Here is a 14,077-nt window from a genome sequence, read left to right as displayed (position 1 = left end):
TTAAAACTGTGCATCATTTAGTAAACAGGCATATATGTATGTCTATGTAGTTCTTTGTTGCAGTCTCTGAATGTTGCTTTGTGATTTGCCTCCTGAGAGTGTATATTGTTTATATAAGTTCTATATGATCTATTTGGACCCTGCCATAAAGTTTATGCTTACTCTGTGTGTGTACGTAGGTGTGTAATGCATCCTTTGGGAAGAAAATAAGCCTCTTACCTCTTTAATTACCGTGCTCTTCCTTGTAATGTGGTTTTAGCTTTTCACCCGTTTCAGGAAAGCATGACCTAAATAGGAGAGACTGCAAACTGCACATAGTGCAAAGCTCTGTGAATTTGGTTTCCTTTCCACTGTTGAAATTAGTGAATATAGTCACTGTGTGTTTCTGAATGGTGAAACTTGGTCAGGCCCAATCTTTTCATTCTCTCCACCACTTCGCTGTGCCCATGCTAATGCATATGTGGAAAAATGGAAGGAAGGTATGATGTACTAAATTTCATGGTAACTTGCTTGGCTGTTCAGGAGCAGATTAAGAACAGACCAGAGTACCTTTGAATATTATTCATGGAAATGAACTAGAAAGCATAGCCAAACATTAAAATATTTTTAATATTCTTTATGTCAGGTTACATTTTGGTAGCTTACTGTAATTTTAAAAATAATTTGTTTTACACTTTCAGAAAGCTTATATTAATGCAATTGAAAATATATTCAGACTGCTGTCTGATACAGATAACTTGCAATGTTTATATGTTACTACACACACACATAAAAAGATATTTCACATTCAGTTCCCGCCAAATTATGAGATAGTTATTTTGCTTGTGTGACAAATACATGTACATATAAACAAACCACATTTAGGTTAGCCCCTTGCTCATATATACTTGAAAAATCTGATAAAACTCTTGCACCCTTGGAAGGAGGAGCTTTCTAGGGCAAAGGCTGTGTCTGAGCATCTTTTTTTTTTTTCTTTTTTTTTTTCTTTAGAGAATTTATACCACCTTGTAAAAAGACTGTTATTTACATCACAAATTCAAACACTCTAGACTGAGGAAATGCCAGGCTTACGGTTGCCTGTGAGTTCTTAATTCTCTTTCTTTGTGTCTAATTTTTGCACAGAGTAGATCGCAGGTCCTGCAGTCAGGGAAGAAAACTGCTTGCAGTTGCAATTAAAAGAGAACTAGAAGGTGCACAGCAAATCTACCCTTTCTGATGAATAAAGTAGAAAGGAGTGCTTTCCCCCTTGGTGCTCCCAGGCAGGAAGCATAAGCTATCAGCAAAAACCATGTTAGTGGCATGTTTAGCTTCTCCTGTTTGTCCTTATTCTCAGACACTAGAGATTCCCAGATACTGCAAATGCAAAGTGTCTTGATAACCTGCCTTCCCACTGCCTCCTCAGCTGGGTGTTCCCTCTGCCAAAGCTGGTTCTCATAGCATTTGACACAGAGTCAATTTAGGTAGCTCAGGCATCTGAAAATTCTTTTGCTCCTCTCTCCACCCCACCCCACTTTTTTTTTTTTTTTTTCCTTCTTTTGCCTAGTAGTTTGAAGCTGGATTTGTTCCAGGAGCAAGTTCAGTTTAAATTTGGGCAACCCCATAAGGACTGCTTTAAGCAGCTGGGGAAGAGCATCCTTGGACTGTTCAATCTGCTGAGTTTCAGTGCCCGCTGGCAGTTTTGGAGGTGATATAACTTCTCAAAAAGATGGCCATTATTAGGTAGCTTTAAATAGAGTATTATTTCACTACCAGCTCCCCAATAATGGAGTGTCTTTAAAGTAGCATACAAAATTATATTAAAGGTATAATAACTTCGTAGTTGAAATACCAGCATTGTTGTGTTTCTAGGTGTAAGCATCTTGAATGAATTAGTTCATTAAAAACTTGAGTTACATCTACTTAAACAAGGTAAAGTCCAATTGCTAGATCTGGAAGTTAAAAAACAAACTTTATGGAATTTTATATACTAAGACTGCCTGTTGCCTTTTTACAAAAGAGAGCAGGGTCAAAATTTGGTTTTCTTCTAGAATTTGCTCCTTATTCGTTATTCAATAATTTTCTTAACTTGGAATGTAGATAAGGAGTTGATGATTTTTTTGTCAATGTTTTTGTCCTTCAGAAAATGAGAGAAATGCAGGAGTAGGGGGAGTACCTAGCTTTACTCTGTTCCCATTATCATCATTACAAACCTTGTATCCAGTTGTATAGATAATGAGTTGGTAGTTGTTTCCATACCAACAGACCTATCACTCATAATAAAGATTTTATTTTTCTTTGACTGTCTGCACAGATTCCAGTTAGTCTGCTTGACTCCATGTGCAGGGCATCAATCTTCTGGGTAGTAAGGCCCAGTGGGATCTTGCCTGCTTCCTAGAAGCCATTGCCCCCCCGTCTTTCTCACCTTTCCCCACCTGAGCTTAAGAGTACCTGTTTTTAAAAGAACAACAAATTTCCTATCTGTATAGCATATCTTCCTGTCTCTTACCTGGCTTAATAAAGCAACCCACCTACTATATAGAGTTACAATCCTGTAGTTATGCCCTGGAAGAACAAGTCCACCCCACACCATTCATCACTGCCCTCTACCTAGTGTTACTTCTGTCTGGTCTGCTAGCTGAGCTACTCATGGGAGCTCTCCCTAATCCAATTCGGTCAAATTGAACCATGTTAGGAAAGATATGTTATTTAAATTGCTTAAGCTGATCTAGCTTATTTTGACTGACATGTTTAGGTTCCTCTTATGTATGCAGCTCAAGACAGAAGATTTAAGAAGTGGTAACTGTTAGCAGGATGTGATGATAAGCTAGGGGCATGGGTGGCAAAGAGCAGATCTTTCCCAGGTATGGCTGAACTGGTTGAGGTGTGCTTGTGTACAGCCTGGGAACCTGTATTTCTTCATGGAGTACTCTTAAGTCTGTTGGTTCATTTAAAAAGAGAAAACTGCCTCATACCAGTCCCTCTCTGAGTGCTCCTGTTAGCCACAGCTTCACCCAGCACCACCTAGGGTATATTGGCCAAGAGGCTTTGATTGTCCACTTTGGAACGACTCATGCCAGCATTATTTCATAGTTGAACTAAAGTGCAGGTCTCCCTCTGGTGCCTACTTTGTAAAAGCACAAGATTTTATAATTGGGCTGAGCAATTGAAAACCAACTGTATGAAGAGAGAAAGGTCTCTTTGTTGTCCTGGTAATAACAGTTCTGAGAGTGCTGACAGTAACATTAGACAGTAGACTACTTTTTTTCTCAAGTTACATAGTGCTAATCTGTGCATAAATTCAGAACTGTGTATTCACTGTCAGCTGCAGCAGCGCTTGTCCTCCGCACCTCTTCTAACAGAAAAATCTTCTGTTTGGGAGGTATTTTTCTTAGTAGATATATGGAAATAAACAGAGGGTTTTTGTCAATTTCTTACCTATTCCACTTCCTTACCAATTCCTTTTTACTGTTCATTTTGGAAATTACTTGACTGCTGGTTGGTCTTATATAACTGGAAGAGTTTTCTGCTTTGGTGCATTTCAAGGTGTCATGATCAGTATCTAATATAAAGCCCTTTCCCCAATGATGGAAGGGCTTAAACATGAAGCATTGATAGGAGCACACCACCGCACATCTTACCAACAAAATGCTATAAACTGGTGCCATCCCCAAGGGAGGAATTTTTCATTTGAATAATCTTCTACCCCAGGGCTTCTGACCCCTTTAGAGAACCCAGCTTTTTAAACAGTTCTATAGGTCACAGCCATCTATGTGTAATTTTTTTCCATATTCCCAAGAGCACAAATTTCAAATGTTTCTCAAAAATATCCCAGTTGTGCCAAACATCAAAAAACTGCATGCATTTGGGGCTTGTTACCTTTTGGTTGTACCCTGCTGACTTTGAGAATACCTTGACAGCTTCTGATAACAGCAGGCAGTTCTCATACAACCCCAAATGATGTGCGTGACTTAGTCCTGCATGCGGGTATTTCCACAAATAAGTCTGTTTTATAAATGCCCCGAACAGTTATTTAGAAATACAGTTTTAGAGGAATACTGGTTAATGTTTCAGACACAAGCTTTTCTCATCCTTTGTTGTGAACCAACACGTTCAAAAATGTCCCTGGTACAAGTAACAAAGCAGCAAAAAGGCCTGATTTGGACTGCCCCAGCATGAGCAAGGTCGGGTTGATTCTTAGGAATGAAAAACTGAAGGCAGCCTCCCCTCAGTTTGCCTACATGATGCACTCTTACAAAACAGCAGTCTGAACCTGCATTTGAAGGCAGCCTCAGGGCATCTCTGTGGACGATGTCCAGCACAAAAACATGCTCCGCTGAGGTACAGAAAGCCTGTCTATGGGGATACAAGCTACTGGCCTTGAAGAGAAGCCACAAGGTCTTTTGACTGCCGTTGTGCTTTGCCAGTCTTTGGAAAGCTGCAGAGGAAAATGATCATCATTCTCTTTTGGGGATGGGGGTGGTGTTGGCCTTTATTCTCCCTCTATTTCTCTACCCCCTTGAGATAAAACTAGTGTTTCCCCATTGGAGTGTTAGGCTGTAGTTAGGCAGTACTGCAGCAGGAATGATGTGTGGGGACGAGACATTTGGTTTTTGTTGTTGTTGTTGTTGTTTTCCAGTGTGCTCTCTGCATTTTGCTGGCTCATCTGTTTTTATAGCTGAATGTTAACCAGGTCCAGAAATTCAGCTAAAATGTAAATATTATCCTCATCTGCTTCTTAGCAGAATTAGTTCCCTGAATGGGTACAATATGCAGCTGCACAGCAGCTATGCCAGCACAATAGTGGGGGAGTGGAAGAGAACATGAAGAACAATGTGGCTTTTAAATTTTCATACAGATTCTTGAAAGGAAGGAAGCAAGGATGAGCAGGTAGCAAGTCACCCAATGGGTAATACTTTCCTGCAAGTTGTCATTAAATGGCTTCTGTTCATTTCAGTGAAATGAATTCTCAGCTTGAACATCTGTCTGTAACCGGTCTTTGTGTTGTCCTCTTCCCATATTTTTCTAACGTTTTCATAGGAAACAAAGCAAAGTGTTGAAGAAGCTCTTTCATGCTCTTATTCGGCTTTCAGAAGAAATAAATTGGGCTCTAAATGCTTTGTAATTGTGGTGCTGTCCAAGGCAGGTCAGCGACCTCATCTAAGAGCAAATATTAGTAGCCAATTACTTTTTCACTGCTAGCATTTAGTACCTCCTTAAATTCTGCCCTTGAGTTTAGACATCCTCACAAAGAAAGGCAATCTAGGTCCCAGTGGTAACAGATGTATGTGGAGAGGTGGTGAAAGATTGCTTGCAAGAGTCTCCTATTTTTTCAGTGGTATAAAAAATTGTTTTGTCCTGGAGGCTCAGTCAGATGCTTTACAAGGCTTCTAAATCGTACTCCTCCATTTGCTTCCCAAGGAAACTGCCTTTCTTTATGTAATTGTTTTGTCTTTAACAATTTGTTTGCTTATAATCTTCTTAAGTGTCTTTGAATCAGAGAAACCTTCTTAAAAATACAGTGTTCTCAAAATGCACTCGGTGCTGTGAAAGAATATTGCTCAAGAGCGCTTGCCATTTTTCCTCACTGTGATCTTCATTATAAAATAAAGAAGGCACTAAAGATTAATGGAAGCTACCCAAATCTCTATCAGCACCAGATTATGGGAAAGTTTGGTGAAATATATTTCAGAATCTACCTTCTTTCTGGAAGACAGTTCTTAAATAAGGTGGTACTTTCAATGCTATCTAGTTCCACTTTAGGAATAATTCTTGTTTAGACTGAGTTAAAAACTAGGTGATGGTGTAGTACTATTTCTCAAAATAGCCTTTTTCCTCATTTAATTTGTTGAGAATTAATTCCTTCTACACATATCTTGAACAATTGAGTTTTGGATTGACTTCAGTGGAGTCTGAGTGTTACTTGTAGTGTGAGCATATCTACTAGAGGACGATCTTCACTGGGGCTTAAGAGCATCCTAGCCCCTCTTTGAGACCTGACTGAGTTTAGCCAGGAGCTAGCATCTGGTTTCGCAAATCAGGGTACTTCTGAGCGTCAGTCTTAGCTATGCTTGCAGTACTGTAGCCCTGCCATATAATAATAATTATTAATTCATAGTGTGCTTCCTCCTTTTCCATTTGGCCATTTTACCTCCCACCTTCTACTCCAAGTCACTTTCAAATTTGTTTTTGCATACGGTACTGAGAACACCTTGTCTTCCTGATGAAACTACCATTGTACTGTATTTTCTACGTGCAACCTTTGTATCCTTTGTTCTAACCTAATCCTCACTTTCTTTTTACTTGGTTTACTGCACAGTGTTCCTTCTTTCCTCCTGCTCAAATCAGTGCTCTCAAACATTATTTCCATAAACTCGTATTAAAAAATTATCATCTACTCTGCCATGTTGAGAACTGAACACAGGGGGGAGGTATGGTGAGTTGTCTTTCAAATGATGCTCTGTCTCAGAATGTACTGTTTCATTATTCCCTTCTGTTCTCTTGCATTCCCTACCTTTCTCCTTCCTTCTCTTACTGTATTTTAAGATTTTGTAGATCAACTATGTAACTAAGCACTTAGCAGCAAGATTTCAAGTTGTTTGGCAGGTGCCAAGCTGAGCATTTTTATTTATTTATTTTTTTTTTTAAGAATTCCTCTGGTATCAGAATATGATCTGGTTTTGCTGATTTTGATTCATTAGTGGTTGTTGGCAGTCAAATATCTTGTTAACTCTGTTAGTGTGATTCAGCCACACCACTAAATGTAATATCTGGTGGTTAGAAGTGAATATATTTACCTTTGACCTTTGCTCTCACACTAATCTCCATTGTACCTGTGTCTACCACTAAGGAGAGTGTTTTGGAAACTGTTCAGAAGAAAGCAAATGCTGGTGCCTTGCTAAGTAGTAGCATATTCATTTGTTTTCTAAAAGAATACAAAGTCAATCCTGCAACTTTTACTTGAGTGGGAAATGCGTGCTGAAACAAACAGACCTTAGACTGAAATATTTTTTTCAAAGAATTTTAAGATATATTCAAAAAATTGTTTGTTTATTTTTTCATGTCTGAAATACATACATATATATATATATATATAGATAGATAGATTGTTGTTGGGATAGAAGCAGTTACAGAGATCTACATATATTGGACACACTCCATCAGAACATGTGAAAGGCAGCATATTGATTCCCAAGTCTGAAAATGGCTATCTGAGTGAATCCACACACACTGTACTTGGGGCTCCTCATGTTCCTTAACATACTTCCTTAATTAGGCTGTTCATTTCCTAGATTTAAATAACTGTCCCCAGCTGTTGTGCGTTAGCAGATCCCCACTGCTGGTCTAAAAAAATTGGCTGAAACTTTTTTTAAATTTAGAATTTGGTCTGAGTTTAATTTAGCCAGTGTTTACTACTATAACTTCTTGTTCTTCTTCTCTTTCTCTGGAGAGAGAGAATTAGGCGGTGAAATAATAACGTATAACATATACAGTAACACTTTAAGTAGCAGTAAGAAAGCTGAATCTGAGGAATTAAAAAAAATCTCTTTTCACGATAGAACAAGGAAGTCACAGTATTTACTAGATAAGCAATTAAGATGCAGATTAATGTAAAATTCTGAATATGTGATGACATGGCTAGGTGTATTTCTAAATAAGTAATTAAATTTATTAAAAACCATACTTCATATTATACATCATTTAAAGGCTGAACTTTCTATAACTTACTAAGGTACAGAAAATTATAGAAAAGTAGTAAAGATTGTGTATTTTTGCTGCTGGAGAATTATATCAGTGAATCAGTCACTAGCTGAGCTTAAGTAAACTTGAGCTTTACGTACATAATCCATTCCTGCTAGCAAATGTTTTTATAAAAGCAGAAAGATAATTTCTTTGTTTTAGCTTATTCAGCTGTCTCAATTAATTAATTTATTACGAGCTAAGAAAACATTTTGGACTTCAGAATTAAATGTCATGTATTCCTGTCTAAATAATAGATATGAGTTAAGATATTTTACTTCTAAAATCTTGATTTATACATTGTACAGTATATTGTACTGAAATAATCAGAAAAGTAAGTTTTGTACGCTGTAGCTGAATTTTAATTTACATTCAAACAAAAAAAACACATAGGTTGTAAATAAAATCCTAGATTTTTGTATTTAACACAGTTTCCTTAATTCTTTTAGAATTAAATATGATTTATCTCTCAGCTGAATACAAAATAAAGTAAACGTTTTCACACCTATTTCATCACAGTAATAAATCTGAGTAATGTGTTGTCCTGTTTGGCAAAACCTACCAAGTTTTGTTAAAAGAAAAGTTTTTATCATCCTGATTTAACAATACCAATCAATGAAAACGGGCCTTTCATTAAAATGGAAGATTCAGGCAAGTAGAAAACCTCGTTTTAAATCAGGATTCAAATCTGTGGTGATTTTGGTTGGGTTTGTTTGTTTGTTTTTTCTCCCTGGTGAGTCCATTCTACTGCTCCCATGCCTTTGCATTTATTCGCTGTTGTTACAGCACCTATCTGGTACAACAGGGAATGGTATACCCTGAAGGAAGAACAAAGCAAGTTGAATCATAAAGGATTTATTCCCAAAATGTAATGAAGAAGAGAAACAGAACAGGACACCGTTTCTTTGGAAGCTGCAGAAATGGTTGAGGAGAATAAGTGAAAAGATGATTGAACAGAGACAGCAACTCTCATTGAATTGATCTGATTCATTTCCATTTTGGGGGTAGAGGCAGTTAAAAAGGGCAGGAAAGAAAGTGGGAAAAAATCTGAGTTAAAATAAATTTCACTAGTGGCCAAGAAAAGGATAGAGTGGGAAAAAGAAATTTAAAAATGCAAATTGAGCAATACCTCTGTTTTAGCCCACTTGTAATACCTGAAACATTCTTGTATTTTCTTCTTTAAATTTGGCTTTTTTAACCACCATGTTTGGTGGTTAGTCTTTTTTTCTGATAGCCAATGCTTTGGGGAAAAAACAAAACAAAAAACAGAACACTCATTCAGATGATTTGAGAAAGCAAGGGTGGAGTTAACTACCCAGCAAAGAGCAGGATGATTCACGAGTCAGGAGACTCCAGGTTTGAAAAGGTCCTCAATTACTTGGGGCTGGACAAGTGTATCCAAACAATAGGAGATGGGGATTCAGGGTGCATTTCCATTGCAGCTTTTAAGCTGACTGAGTGCAGACTGCTTGCGGTTTCCCTTTCTAGCCATCTCAAACTACAGTTTCCTGCCTTGCACGAGTGCTGCTGGATCTCTTGGTGAGGCAGTTCAGAGTTCAGAGACCTGGTGAGTTTTCGACCAAGTGGTGGGACAGGGGTAAAAGGTCACTGAATTCTCTCTGAGGTCAGATGAACTGGACTAAGGGAAGGGTTGGGGACAACTCGGGCCGAGAAGAGTGACGCTGTGGCATGAGTTATTGTTGTGAATCTTCCCTTAGAGGAAATCCAGAAAATGGCTAAGAGGTTTGATGAAATGGCCTTTCTAAGGTTTTGCTGAATGGGTAGGAATATTGTGGTATGTAAGAGTTTAGCTCATCTTCCGTAGGCTCAGCTAGTAGGGAACACTTAATTGTGGGGAAGAAGAAAGAAGGAAAGATAACAACAGGCTGTAAGAAAAAAGATATATATCGTGATAGTGGGACAAAATGTTTGATGATCCACTACAAGAAGTCTTTAGATATTTTGGCAGCTGCACAAGTGTGGTTGTGATTGATAAGCACTGAGTGGTGGCACTTCTGCTTTTAGTCATTGGGTTTGTCAAATCATATCAAGAAAGAGTTTGCAATTCCAGGGAGGAGCCGTGTTTACTGGAAGTTGTCTGATGCTAGCAAAGGCCATCAAACCCAGCACCAAAGTCTATGAGCTGGACCTAGCTGTCCTTCCTGAGGACAGCTAGGTTTCTTATCTCTGTTTTGTTTTTGTCATCTAATTGTTGTCAAAGTTCTAGTTCAAGGTAATTCAAAAAGCCTTCCTGCTTTCAGCTGATGCCTGCTGTCAGCTGATAGAAAAGAGAAAGAATAAAAGAAAAAATTACCCAGTTATTCCCCAGAATGACTAGGTTTCTATTGAATAAGGGATGGGGAAGAGTAATAATGAAACTATGCCTGTTTCAGTCATCATAGAATATCCCTAGTTGGAAGGACACAAGGATTATTGAATCCAATTTCTGGCTCCACACAGGACTACCTAAAAACCAAACCATGTGTCCGAGAGCATTGTCCAAACACATCTTGAACTCCAGCAAGCTCAGTGCCATGACTGCTTCCCTGGAGAGCCTGTCCCAGTGCCTAACCACCCTCTTGGTGAAGAACCTTTTCCTAACACCCAGCCTGACCCTCCCCTGACCCAGCTCTATGCCATTCCCTTGGATCCTATCACTGGTCACCAGACAGCAGATATCAGCACCTGACACTCTGCTCCCCTCATAAGGAAGTTTGTTATTTACCTGTGAGCATCTGTAGACCTTCATTCTATTCCACCATATACAGCTAAAATTAATTGCATTGGCATAAGTTAGCACTAACTGCCACAAAAAGCAGAAAAGTCCTCTTCCTGTACCTGGCTGCTCCTTCCTGCCCCAATATATAGCAAAGCTTTTGGACAATAGTGCTGAAAAATGATACCAGAAACAAATTTAAGTTGAAAATGTTTTTTTTTTTTCTTTGTTGGGACATCCTTGAGCTGGATCTGTTTCCCAAGATGGTTCATTGTGTAGTGCAAAAAAGTGTGCTAAAGCTCTAAGGAAGAAGAGGGTTATTAGCACATGGCCAGATAGCAGGGTCTACTTGTCCTAGGTGCTGGTGCCCATGCTGAAAGAAGAGTACCTTGTATTTTTTAGTCACAACCATATCAGTTGTTCTTGAGTTGTTGAACGTTTCTGTAGAAATATTTTCTGTTGTTGTTTTAATTTTGAAGTCAAGGCTCTTGAATTATCATTTGTCTCTGACGCTGGTGTCCTAGCTATTTGACTGCCTGAATATCACCTTGCTGTAGGGCATGGAAATTCTCACAAACAGAATTTGTTTGGGCTTGGGGCGGAGAAGAGAACAACAGAAGATGGTGGGAAGTAAAATGGAGTGAACTTTTTGACAATAGAAGGGTGTTGGTTGGTTAGTTGTTTCTTTTTTTCTCCTTGTTGGGAATGTTGATCTGATTTTTAATACTTCAACATCTATTTTGCTACTGTGGCACATCATCTTAGGGGTAATTTAGGAACCTCAGTATGTTATTTATCCAAATGAACCATGATCTTTGGTCAAGTTATTTCTCCCAGAATACACTGAGAGTTGTGTTTCTCTTGTGCTTTCTGCAAGGATAGGGAGGAGAGATGCCTGTATGTATGAGCTATTTCTTATCTTCTGAGGAAGGGTTTGGTATGCTCTAAAAAAAAGTGGGGGCCCTGGGGGTTGGAGAAGAGGCCATCATGTCAACTCTTATAGGAAAATGAAGTTAAGTAGGTTTTGAATTACATTAAAGCAAAGTGCATTGAGCTTTAAATAACATGTTGAGGTATTCCAACTGAGATCAGACAAAAGAATGAAAAAAGTTCCTAATGTTTTTGTTGTTGTTCACTGGGGGAAAATGAAACTTTCAGAAGAACTGAAATTTCCAGTGGAAACATTGATTTAATGAAAACTGCCCTACTGGGAAGAAAATGTGTCATTTGAAATATTCCTGACAACATTTAAATGTCATAGGCAGTTACCTTTGTGTTGGTTATACTTTCAAAACTACCTCTGTAATCATGACTCAGAAGTGTCAGTGGTCTGAATTAAATAGAACATAAGGACTACTACTCCAGTTCAAGCACTTGATTTGCTGGTTGCCTTGGCTTTTCCATAAAGCTTCATACCCTGTTGTCAATGAAATATTAGTCCTCACCTTTCTACTTCTTCAAAGTACTGAATGGCTTTTGATGTAAGAGGAGTTCTGTTGGACAAAGGTCCACCTAAGTAGTGTCGTGTCTTGAAATAACACTAGTGAATGAATAAAGAATAATAAGACAGCACAGAGTGATTCTTCCTTTCACATACCCTTTTCCAAACAGTAATTAGGAAACAGTAATTTAAGAGTTTCCTGAGCTAGAATTTGCATTCAGTAATTAGTGATCTATAATGGATTTATTGTTCATAAATTTGCCTAATCCTTCCATGGTGCAATGTTATATGCTCTATAACTCGTTTCATTTTTAAATAAAACCACAACTTATTTTTGTTTTTAATTTTTTCACCAGGTGTGCCCCTGCTTTTTTTTTTCTTTTTTCTTTATAATGTTATGGGAAATACAGGAAATAGTTCCTGTTCGTTTTCTTATTCATCATTTCATATACCTCTTAATCTCATTCATTTCTTTCCCAGACTGAAGTGTCAGTCTGTTTAGTTTTTCCTTCTTTGGAAACGGTTACCATTATGACCATTCTTGTTGTTTGTGATCATGTGATCTTAAAGGGGGGGAAAAAGGGAGAGAGAGAGAACTGCACATGGTATGTAGTCTTTAGGTTTATACCATGCAGTGATTGAGGAGCTCAAGTAAACTTCAAGATGTCCATTAATTGTGTTTTGGAGATTTCCACTTTGAACTCTGGGGAGTCAACTTCTTTTCCAAATTTTTCATGTTTGTGATGAGTTGATAAAGCAAGAAGGACCTGATGGCATTGGGAGGTATCAAAAAGATGGTGCTTTAGATGTTTTAAGGGGGGGTGGGAGGGAGGAGGTAGTCACGGAGAGGTGGTGCTGGGGAGGGCTAAAATAGTTGGAAAAAAAAGATGAGACAAAAGCAAACTCAGAAGGTCACCTGTACTTATAAAGATCTAGATAGAGATTTTGAGATGCAAAGCCTATTTCAGCACAGGATTCAGTTTTACACATAATGTGGCTCAGCATAGCAATCCTGGCAAATGAGTTCAAAAAAGAAGCCCCTCAAAGTACAGCCTTGTTCTAGGAAATTGGATTGCAAAGCTGTTTGTCTTTTCTGTCTACATCCACCCATAAAAAGTCATGCTCACCCATGAGCATTTCTGTCCCATATACACAAAGTTTATGAAACTTTAAAAACATTCAGCAGAACCTTAATTTCTGCAGTTAGTTTAGGAAAGCCTTGAAGGATTTTCCATTAATTCCAGTTATTCCCGTTTTTATTCTTTAGAACCGGTTTCAAGCTCCTTGGTTAAAATTAAATTGCTGTGTTTATCTTTCTATTTATATTACTGTTACATAGTATAAAGTAAATCCTCTCCACCAATACTCACCAACAGTTAAAAGTGTTTTCAATTAACATATGATTGAAATGACAAATAATACCAGAAAACAGACTTCCATGATTTCCATCTTATTTCTCCTGACTTTATCTAAACATGGTTGCAGCTTTTAATAGTTTTTATTGGCTTACCATTTTTTTCAAGTGAGAACTTTTTTCACTTTGTTAGAACAATTTCCCTAATTTCTGACAATATTTTGAATTCTCAGTTTCCTTCCCTTCTTACATAAACATGTGTATTACTTTCCTTCAAATTGTAGTCTATTTGTGACCATTAGACCCAAGTATTAATAAGTCTATTTGATAATGTGAGTAGACTATCCATCATATTATCAAAACACAACCCCCTATCCAAACTTATGGTCTCATCTTAAAAAAAACAGTAGTAAACACTCCATTGTAAACATGAGCTGCCTTGGAAAAAAGCCTCGAAAGAAAAAGGAAACACTGGTGAATCTGATTTCTTTTATTTTTTTTTCAGGGGAGGAATGGTGATGTAGACTGCAAACTGGATACCTTGATCTAGACAGGATACTGGCACTTGGAAAGCTGTGAAGGTGTAAGAGTCAACCTGCACAACTTATGCAGCAATGTTTTAGGATGAAAGGAGGTAGATTAAAACAGTTATATTAAGGTTAATGGAGGAAGAAGGGTTACATTTCTTCTAATACACATTTTACATTTAACAAAAGAGCTGTCACTCACATCCGGTTAAACTCAAAAAAATAATAATAAAGTTGGTGGTGGTGGTGCAAAATATATGTGTGCACTAGCAGTAGTTCATCTGTGGAAGTATATCTTTTTCATATCTTGTGACAGAATTGTA

General features: G+C 37.9%; 1 protein-coding gene across 9 annotated transcripts in view; it reads left to right on the top strand.

The window, feature by feature from the left end:
• The window catches only part of CDYL (chromodomain Y like), a 108,266-nt gene that overhangs the window by 20,507 nt on the left and 73,682 nt on the right, over positions 1 to 14,077 (top strand). For 2 of the 9 annotated variants that reach the window (XM_080581804.1, XM_080581803.1), the window contains exon 2: positions 13,733 to 13,810. The exons of 2 other annotated variants lie outside the window; for them this stretch is intronic. The gene's annotated coding sequence lies outside the window, so the exon portion shown is untranslated. Of the gene's footprint in view, positions 1 to 8,143; positions 9,284 to 13,732; positions 13,862 to 14,077 lie in introns of those variants that run through there. 5 more of the 9 variants (XM_080581800.1, XM_080581802.1, XM_080581806.1 and 2 more) reach the window with 4 other exon arrangements.

This window comes from Anser brachyrhynchus (genome assembly GCF_964034855.1).
Source record: "Anser brachyrhynchus genome assembly, chromosome: 2".
Classification (NCBI taxonomy): Eukaryota; Metazoa; Chordata; class Aves; order Anseriformes; family Anatidae; genus Anser; species Anser brachyrhynchus.
Note: the sequence above shows the minus strand (reverse complement) of the source record. Positions and strands in the feature narration are given on the sequence as shown.